The sequence below is a fragment of the Lissotriton vulgaris genome, chromosome 1_2 (genome assembly GCF_964263255.1).
Source record: "Lissotriton vulgaris chromosome 1_2, aLisVul1.2, whole genome shotgun sequence".
Taxonomy (NCBI): Eukaryota; Metazoa; Chordata; class Amphibia; order Caudata; family Salamandridae; genus Lissotriton; species Lissotriton vulgaris.
The window spans coordinates 158,534,163-158,543,489 of NC_141686.1; the positions used below are offsets into that span (position 1 = coordinate 158,534,163).

Sequence of the window (9,327 nt, forward strand, 5' to 3'; positions counted from 1 at the left end):
CCGGCCCTTACGAGTGTACTCAGTATTATATTAGTGTCTGATACACGTTTCCTTTCTTTTTGGTACCGGAGAGGAACACGGAGCGGAGAGACGTCCCCTCCTGGAATACGACCGCCCCGGACCACGTGCATAGCCAAGCTGGAGAAAGCTACCTTTTCTTTGGACCCTGCATCCCTTGCTAGAGAACGAGCAACCCCTTTGATGAGAAAGACATACATCCCAATAAAGCCTTCTCTGAAACCCTTACTTAAGGCGCCAGTGTTTCTATTTACCCCATCACCTCCAGTCAGTCCCGTCCCAGTGGTCGAAACCCCTCACGTCCCGGCCCACTCGGGACAACTGGTGTCAGAAGTGGGATCTCCTCCAACATCCATCTGCCAGGAAAAGATGGAGGCCCTTATCAACCACATCATCAAAGGCCAAGAAAAACTGGAATGGGCCGTGGAAAGTCAGCTTACATCGGCCCAGGCGGACCGAGAACTGTTTACTAAAACCATTACCGCCTAGTTGGAAAGCATCAGAAATGTGCCGCCCCCCACCCAGACCTTCCCCAGTGAGGCCCGCCTGCACAGCCCCCATCCCACCGGTATGGCCCTCCAGAAATATGTGCACGGTGAAGACCCCGATGCTTTCCTTTTAAACTTTGAAAGGGCCGCTCGCGCAATGAGTTGGCCCGAGGAGAAATGGCCGTTCTTTTTAGCTCCTCTCCTCACTGCGGAAGCCCAATCTGCCTATCAAGCAGCCAACCCCCTAGGCACTACCCCCTATGCGACCATCAAAATGGTCATCTTGGATCACCTTGGGCTGGATCAAGAGGCTATCGAGTACGCTTCAGAAAGGAGAGAGGGATTCAAGGGGAGAACCCGAAGACTCTGTTCTTTAGATTAAAAATGGCGGCTGACAAGAGGCTGCGTCCGGACCTGTGTAGTAAAGAGGATATTCTGAACAAGGTGTATTTAGAGCAATTTATGGAGGCGTTGCCCTATGCCACCCAACGCTGGCTGCGCCAACACGTGGGGATCACAGTAGAACAAGCCATAGAAATGGCGTCACAATATGCCCGAGCTCAACCTAAAACCACACCTTGGGATCATGAGGAAGCCCTTAAAGCCATACATCCTCCGAAGTTGGACAAAAGACTTAAAGCTGTGACCGAGGTCCCCAGATTGTTTAAGCCTACAGGAATGATGTCTGCCATGAACAAAGGACCACAGTGCTTTGAGTGCGGGGAGTGGGGCCACATAGCGAGAATGTGTCCCAAACGAAAGAACCAAGAGGAGCCCATGGAGGTCGGTTACCTCCCGCGAACCGTGATGTACTCCGCGGAAATGGGCAGCACGTTCTATGTGAGTATGAGGATGAATGGTTGCAGAGTAAGGGCCTTGTTAGACTCAGGGTGCAGACAGTCCGTTATCCAGACACGCTTTGTCAAAAACAAACAGATGAATCCCCAGAGTCCTGTGTATATTAGGTGTGTGCACGGGGATGAGAAGCCATACCCCGTAGCCTCCATTACCATAACGCTACCTGATAGAGAACCCTGTACGGTCAGGGTGGGGGTGGTGGATTCCCTGCCAGAGGACATGATCTTAGGGACAGACAACCCCGAATTCCTTTCTCTCTTTAGGGAAACCCTGTCCCGACCGGTGCAGAGGGAGGACCTGCCCTCATACCTGTCCCCCGAACCCTGGGTTATCGATAGGAGTTTTCGCTTTGCTCAGGGAGAAGATAGGACCCTATTCCATGCCTGGGAAAATGCCCACACCCCTGAGGGACTCAACCCACAGTCTTACCCCCGCTTCTTGATTAAGAACGAGTTGCTATACCGCCAGGCCAGGAAAGAGGGAGAACTACAACTATTGGTGCCCCGGTCCTTTCGGGAACAGGTGCTCTTTTTCGCTCATGCCCATTTGACGGCCGGCCATGCAGGCAAGGAAAAAACTACTGAAAGCATTGTCAGGCATTTCTTTTGGCCTGGAATCTATAGGGACGTGCAGGACTTCTGCGCTAAATGTGAAGTATGCCAAAGAAGAAACACCCACCGACCACCCGCTGCACCCCTACAGAGGATGCCCATCATAGGAGTCCCGTTCGAACGGGTCGGCATGGATATAATCGGCCCCTTGCCGAAGTCGTGCCTCGGATATTTGTATGCCCTCGTGATAGTCGACTACGCGACCCGGTTTGTGGAAGCCTTTCCTTTGCGAACCACCAAAACATCAGCCATAGCCGAGAAGTTCGTGGAGCTGTTTTCTCGTGTAGGGTTCCCTAAAGAGGTGCTGACTGATCAGGGGACCCCATTTACCTCGAAACTGATGAAGGAAGTTTGTGCCTCTTTGGACATCAAGCATCTGAAGACCTCAGTGTACCATCCCCAAACAGATGGCCTCGTTGAGCGGTACAACCAGACTCTCAAGCAAACCCTGAAAAAACTGCTGACCGCCGAAGGACCCACCTGGGACCGACTTCTGCCCATCGCCCTATATGTCCTACGGGCACAGAAACAAAGTAGCCTAGGATGTTCCTCCTTCGAGCTCTTATATGGAAGAATGCCACGGTCCCTCCTGGACATCACTAGAGAAATGTGGGAAAACGAGGAATCACAAGAACAGAAAAGTATGTTGGAATACACCACGCAGCTGAGAACCAAACTGGGAAAGTTACGAGAACTAGCATACTCCAACCTGGATCATCATCACGAGAGATACAAAACGACGTACGACAAAGGAAAGAAGTTGAGAACCATCGATGTCGGGAAGTGGGCTCTGGTGCTGTTACCCCCCCTAGGTAACAAGAACAAACATGAGTGGCAAGGCCCGTTCCGGATTATTGAAGCCATTGGCCGAACTACCTACAGGTTACGCCTATCGCCCACTAAAACCCAAACATACCACATTAACCTATTAAAAGAATGGTTAGGGCCGGTACCCAGAGCGGGTCATTTTGTAGGTCAGACCAACATCCCCAACGTCTCGACCTTAGATCAACTGGTGGTCAACCAGGGGTTGACCTCCCAGGAGAAGACCGAGTTGGCAGACGCCCTGAAACCCTTCGCCAAAGTTTTTTCTGACCTACCCGGGAGAACTAACCTAGCCGAGCACCGTATCGAAACCCTTCTGGGAGAAGTGGTAAAACAAAGACCTTACAGGATACCAGCAGCCCGGAAAGAAGCCGTCCGAAAGGAAGTCCATGCCATACTCAAATTAGGCGTAATCCGGCCCTCTCAGAGCCATTGGTCGTCCCCGATTGTGATGATACCTAAACCCGATGGGTCCAAACGCTTCTGTATGGACTTCCGGGCCTTGAACGCGGTGTCTCACTTTGATACCTACCCTATCCCTCGGGTGGACGATTTAATTGAGAAAATAGGCGACGCCAAATATATCACGACCATCGACCTCACGAAGGGGTATTGGCAGGTGCCTCTTCGTGAGGAGGATAGGAAGAAAACCGCATTTGTGACGGACGAAGGGGCCTATGAATTTACAGTTCTTCCATTTGGCCTCCATGGTGCCCCGGCGACCTTTCAGCGCCTCATGAACAGGGTTTTACAACCCTATGTATCATTCAGCTCAGCCTATTTGGACGACATCGTCAATTATAGCCAAGATTGGGAGGAGCATCTTCTACATCTGCAAACCATCCTCACAGCGCTTCGTAGAGCGGGACTCCATATCAATGCAAAAAAATCCAGAGCAGCCTTCCAACGGGTGAACTACCTGGGATACGTGCTGGGGGAGGGTACCATAGCTCCACAAAGCGAGAAAGTGCGAGCAATAGCAACAGTTCCGTTTCCCACCACTAAAAGAGATCTCCGGGCCTTCCTCGGGCTGGTAGGGTACTACCGCCGGTTCATACCCTGTTTTGCCGAGGTGGCAGCCCCCTTAACAGACCTTCTCAGAAAGGACACGAAGGCCCGGGAATATAATCATCCCTCTCATGGAGCCCTGAGGGTTTTCCAAATCCTGAAAACCACCATGACTACAGCCCCCGTCCTAGTATCTCCTGATCATACCAAACCCTTCGTGTTAGCCACAGATGCCTCCAATGTGGGGATAGGCGCAGTGTTGTCCCAAGTCAGCAATGAAGGGGTTGAACACCCGGTTCTGTATGTAAGCAGGAAGCTTTTCCCCCGGGAGTGTAAATATTCCACCATTGAGAGAGAGGCTCTGGCTATAAAGTGGGCAATAGAGAAACTGAGATACTATTTAGAGGGTAAACCATTCATCCTACATACTGACCATGCCCCCCTGAAATGGATACATCAGAACAGCAGTCATAACCCCCGAGTATTGCGGTGGTTTCTGTCATTACAACCTTACTCGTTTACAGTACACCATCGAAAAGGGAAGGACAATGGAAATGCTGACTTCCTCTCCCGGGTGTTCCCTCTCCCCGAACGGGAGAATCCAGGGGGGGAGGAATGTGACGGGTCCGGCTGACAGGAGTTGACTATCCCAATGGACTGGTGGTCCGCCACCCCCCTCTCACCTTGCCCCTTTTTCCCACAGCTTCAACCTTGTCCGTGGAACGAGGAACCCGAGTCGGGATGGCCGGATGATAATACCGCGTTCAGCTCCTTTAAGAACACGGACCTGGAAGACAAGACTCCGCCCCATGAAAGCGTCGTCACATCAAAAGGCGGAAGTAAGGAAGAGAGGACGGACGGCGTTTCCCTGGAGGCAGCGGACATCGAGGAAGACGGAAGGCGGTATCCTGAATCCACAGAGACCGAGAGCGACCCGCCAGGAGGCCAACGGTTTAACGCTTCACCCCGCCACGCTCCCACCGGAGGAGCGTGGCTACAAGAGGTACGGGGCCGGGTCGCGGGTTGGGTCGGGCGTAGGAGGCAGCCCCGTGTGTAAATGTGTACAGCCCTGTGTACAGTATCCTGCCTGAGCACGAGCACTCCTAACACACCCCTTTGAGTAAAAGCGTGCACCTTCTCACTGATGCTTTCTACCCAGTATTATATTAGTGTCTGATACACGTTTCCTTTCTTTTTGGTACCGGAGAGGAACACGGAGCGGAGAGACGTCCCCTCCTGGAATACGACCGCCCCGGACCACGTGCATAGCCAAGCTGGAGAAAGCTACCTTTTCTTTGGACCCTGCATCCCTTGCTAGAGAACGAGCAACCCCTTTGATGAGAAAGACATACATCCCAATAAAGCCTTCTCTGAAACCCTTACTTAAGGCGCCAGTGTTTCTATTTACCCCATCACCTCCAGTCAGTCCTGTCCCAGTGGTCGAAACCCCTCACGTCCCGGCCCACTCGGGACACCCACCAACAAACTCGCAAACTTCCATAGTCTCACTTATTCCCCGACAACAAACTCATACACTTCCATAGTCTCACTTATTCCCCACCAACACTCTCGTACACTTGCATAGTCTCACTTCCTCCCCAACAAACTAATTTACTTCCATAGTCTCACTTTCTCACCACCAACAAACTTGTATACGTCTGTAGTCTCACGTTTTCCCATCAACAAACTCATACATGTTAATAGTCTCACTTATTCCCCAACAACAAACTCGTACACTTCCATAGTCTCACTTATTCCCCAACAAACTCGCACACTTCCATAGTCTCACTTATTCTCACCAACAAACTCATACGCTTCCATAGAGTTGCACTTATTCCCCACCAACAAACTCGCACACTTCCATAGTCTCACTTATTCCCCACCAACACTCATACAGTTCCATAGAGTCTCACTTATTCCCACCAACAAACTCGTACACTTCCATAGTCTCACTTATTCCCCACCAAAAAACTCATACACTTCCATAGTCTCACTTATTCCCCACCAACACCCTTGTACACTTGCATAGTCTCACTTCCTCCCCAACAAACTCATTTACTTCCATAGTCTCAATTACTCACCACCAACAAACTTGTATACGTCTGTAGTCTCACGTTTTCCCATCAACAAACTCATACACGTTAATAGTCTCACTTATTCCCCAACAACAAACTCATACACTTCCATAGTCTCACATATTCCCCAACAAACTCACACACTTCCATAGTCTCACTTATTCCCCACCAACAAACTTATACACTTCCATAGTCTCACTTAATCCCCACCAACAAACTCATACACTTTAATAGTCTCACTTATTCCCCACCAACAAACTCATACACTTCCATAGTCTCACTTATTTCCCACCAACAAATTCATACACTTCCATAGTTTCATTTACTCCCCAACAACATACTCGTATACTTCCATAGTCTCACTTATTCCCCACCAACAAACTCATTCACTTCCATAGTCTCACTTATTCTCATGAACAAACTCATACACTTCCATTGAGTCTCACTCATTCTCATCAAGAAACTCATTCACTTCCAGAGTCTCACTTATTCTCACCAAGAAACTCATACGCTTCCATAGAGTCGCACTTATTCCCCACTGTGACGGGTCCGGCGGACAGGAGTTGACTATCCCAACGGACTGGTGGTCCGCCACCCCCCTCTCACCTTGCCCCTTTTCCCCACAGCTTCAACCTTGTCTGTGGAACGAGGAACCCGAGTCGGGATGGCCGGATGATAATACCACGTTCGGCTCCTTTAAGAACACGGACCTGGAAGACGAGACTCCGCCCCATGAAAGCGTCGTCACATCAAAAGGCGGAGGTAAGGAAGAGAGGACGGACGGCGTTTCCCTGGAGGCAGCGGACATCGAGGAAGACGGAAGGCGGTATCCTGAATCCACAGAGACCGAGAGCGACCCGCCAGGAGGCCAACGGTTTAACGCTTCGCCCCGCCACGCTCTCACGGGAGGAGCGTGGCTACAAGAGGTACGGGGCCGGGTCGCGGGTTGGGTCGGGCGTAGGAGGCAGCCCCGTGTGTAAATGTGTACAGCCCTGTGTACAGTATCCTGCCTGAGCACGAGCACTCCTAACACACCCCTTTGAGTAAAAGCGTGCACCTTCTCACTAATGCTTTCCCTCACTCCCGGCCCTTACGAGTGTACTCAGTATTATATTAGTGTCTGATACACGTTTCCTTTCTTTTTGGTACCGGAGAGGAACACGGAGCGGAGAGACGTCCCCTCCTGGAATACGACCGCCCCGGACCACGTGCATAGCCAAGCTGGAGAAAGCTACCTTTTCTTTGGACCCTGCATCCCTTGCTAGAGAACGAGCAACCCCTTTGATGAGAAAGACATACATCCCAATAAAGCCTTCTCTGAAACCCTTACTTAAGGCGCCAGTGTTTCTATTTACCCCATCACCTCCAGTCAGTCCCGTCCCAGTGGTCGAAACCCCTCACGTCCCGGCCCACTCGGGACAACTGGTGTCAGAAGTGGGATCTCCTCCAACATCCATCTGCCAGGAAAAGATGGAGGCCCTTATCAACCACATCATCAAAGGCCAAGAAAAACTGGAATGGGCCGTGGAAAGTCAGCTTACATCGGCCCAGGCGGACCGAGAACTGTTTACTAAAACCATTACCGCCTAGTTGGAAAGCATCAGAAATGTGCCGCCCCCCACCCAGACCTTCCCCAGTGAGGCCCGCCTGCACAGCCCCCATCCCACCGGTATGGCCCTCCAGAAATATGTGCACGGTGAAGACCCCGATGCTTTCCTTTTAAACTTTGAAAGGGCCGCTCGCGCAATGAGTTGGCCCGAGGAGAAATGGCCGTTCTTTTTAGCTCCTCTCCTCACTGCGGAAGCCCAATCTGCCTATCAAGCAGCCAACCCCCTAGGCACTACCCCCTATGCGACCATCAAAATGGTCATCTTGGATCACCTTGGGCTGGATCAAGAGGCTATCGAGTACGCTTCAGAAAGGAGAGAGGGATTCAAGGGGAGAACCCGAAGACTCTGTTCTTTAGATTAAAAATGGCGGCTGACAAGAGGCTGCGTCCGGACCTGTGTAGTAAAGAGGATATTCTGAACAAGGTGTATTTAGAGCAATTTATGGAGGCGTTGCCCTATGCCACCCAACGCTGGCTGCGCCAACACGTGGGGATCACAGTAGAACAAGCCATAGAAATGGCGTCACAATATGCCCGAGCTCAACCTAAAACCACACCTTGGGATCATGAGGAAGCCCTTAAAGCCATACATCCTCCGAAGTTGGACAAAAGACTTAAAGCTGTGACCGAGGTCCCCAGATTGTTTAAGCCTACAGGAATGATGTCTGCCATGAACAAAGGACCACAGTGCTTTGAGTGCGGGGAGTGGGGCCACATAGCGAGAATGTGTCCCAAACGAAAGAACCAAGAGGAGCCCATGGAGGTCGGTTACCTCCCGCGAACCGTGATGTACTCCGCGGAAATGGGCAGCACGTTCTATGTGAGTATGAGGATGAATGGTTGCAGAGTAAGGGCCTTGTTAGACTCAGGGTGCAGACAGTCCGTTATCCAGACACGCTTTGTCAAAAACAAACAGATGAATCCCCAGAGTCCTGTGTATATTAGGTGTGTGCACGGGGATGAGAAGCCATACCCCGTAGCCTCCATTACCATAACGCTACCTGATAGAGAACCCTGTACGGTCAGGGTGGGGGTGGTGGATTCCCTGCCAGAGGACATGATCTTAGGGACAGACAACCCCGAATTCCTTTCTCTCTTTAGGGAAACCCTGTCCCGACCGGTGCAGAGGGAGGACCTGCCCTCATACCTGTCCCCCGAACCCTGGGTTATCGATAGGAGTTTTCGCTTTGCTCAGGGAGAAGATAGGACCCTATTCCATGCCTGGGAAAATGCCCACACCCCTGAGGGACTCAACCCACAGTCTTACCCCCGCTTCTTGATTAAGAACGAGTTGCTATACCGCCAGGCCAGGAAAGAGGGAGAACTACAACTATTGGTGCCCCGGTCCTTTCGGGAACAGGTGCTCTTTTTCGCTCATGCCCATTTGACGGCCGGCCATGCAGGCAAGGAAAAAACTACTGAAAGCATTGTCAGGCATTTCTTTTGGCCTGGAATCTATAGGGACGTGCAGGACTTCTGCGCTAAATGTGAAGTATGCCAAAGAAGAAACACCCACCGACCACCCGCTGCACCCCTACAGAGGATGCCCATCATAGGAGTCCCGTTCGAACGGGTCGGCATGGATATAATCGGCCCCTTGCCGAAGTCGTGCCTCGGATATTTGTATGCCCTCGTGATAGTCGACTACGCGACCCGGTTTGTGGAAGCCTTTCCTTTGCGAACCACCAAAACATCAGCCATAGCCGAGAAGTTCGTGGAGCTGTTTTCTCGTGTAGGGTTCCCTAAAGAGGTGCTGACTGATCAGGGGACCCCATTTACCTCGAAACTGATGAAGGAAGTTTGTGCCTCTTTGGACATCAAGCATCTGAAGACCT

General features: G+C 51.4%; 2 pseudogenes; both read left to right on the plus strand.

The window, feature by feature from the left end:
- Positions 1-663: 663 nt before the first annotated feature.
- On the plus strand, positions 664-2,082 carry LOC147734730 (uncharacterized; annotated as a pseudogene).
- A 5,547-nt stretch (positions 2,083-7,629) lies between these two features.
- On the plus strand, positions 7,630-9,048 carry LOC147734731 (uncharacterized; annotated as a pseudogene).
- Positions 9,049-9,327: the final 279 nt, after the last annotated feature.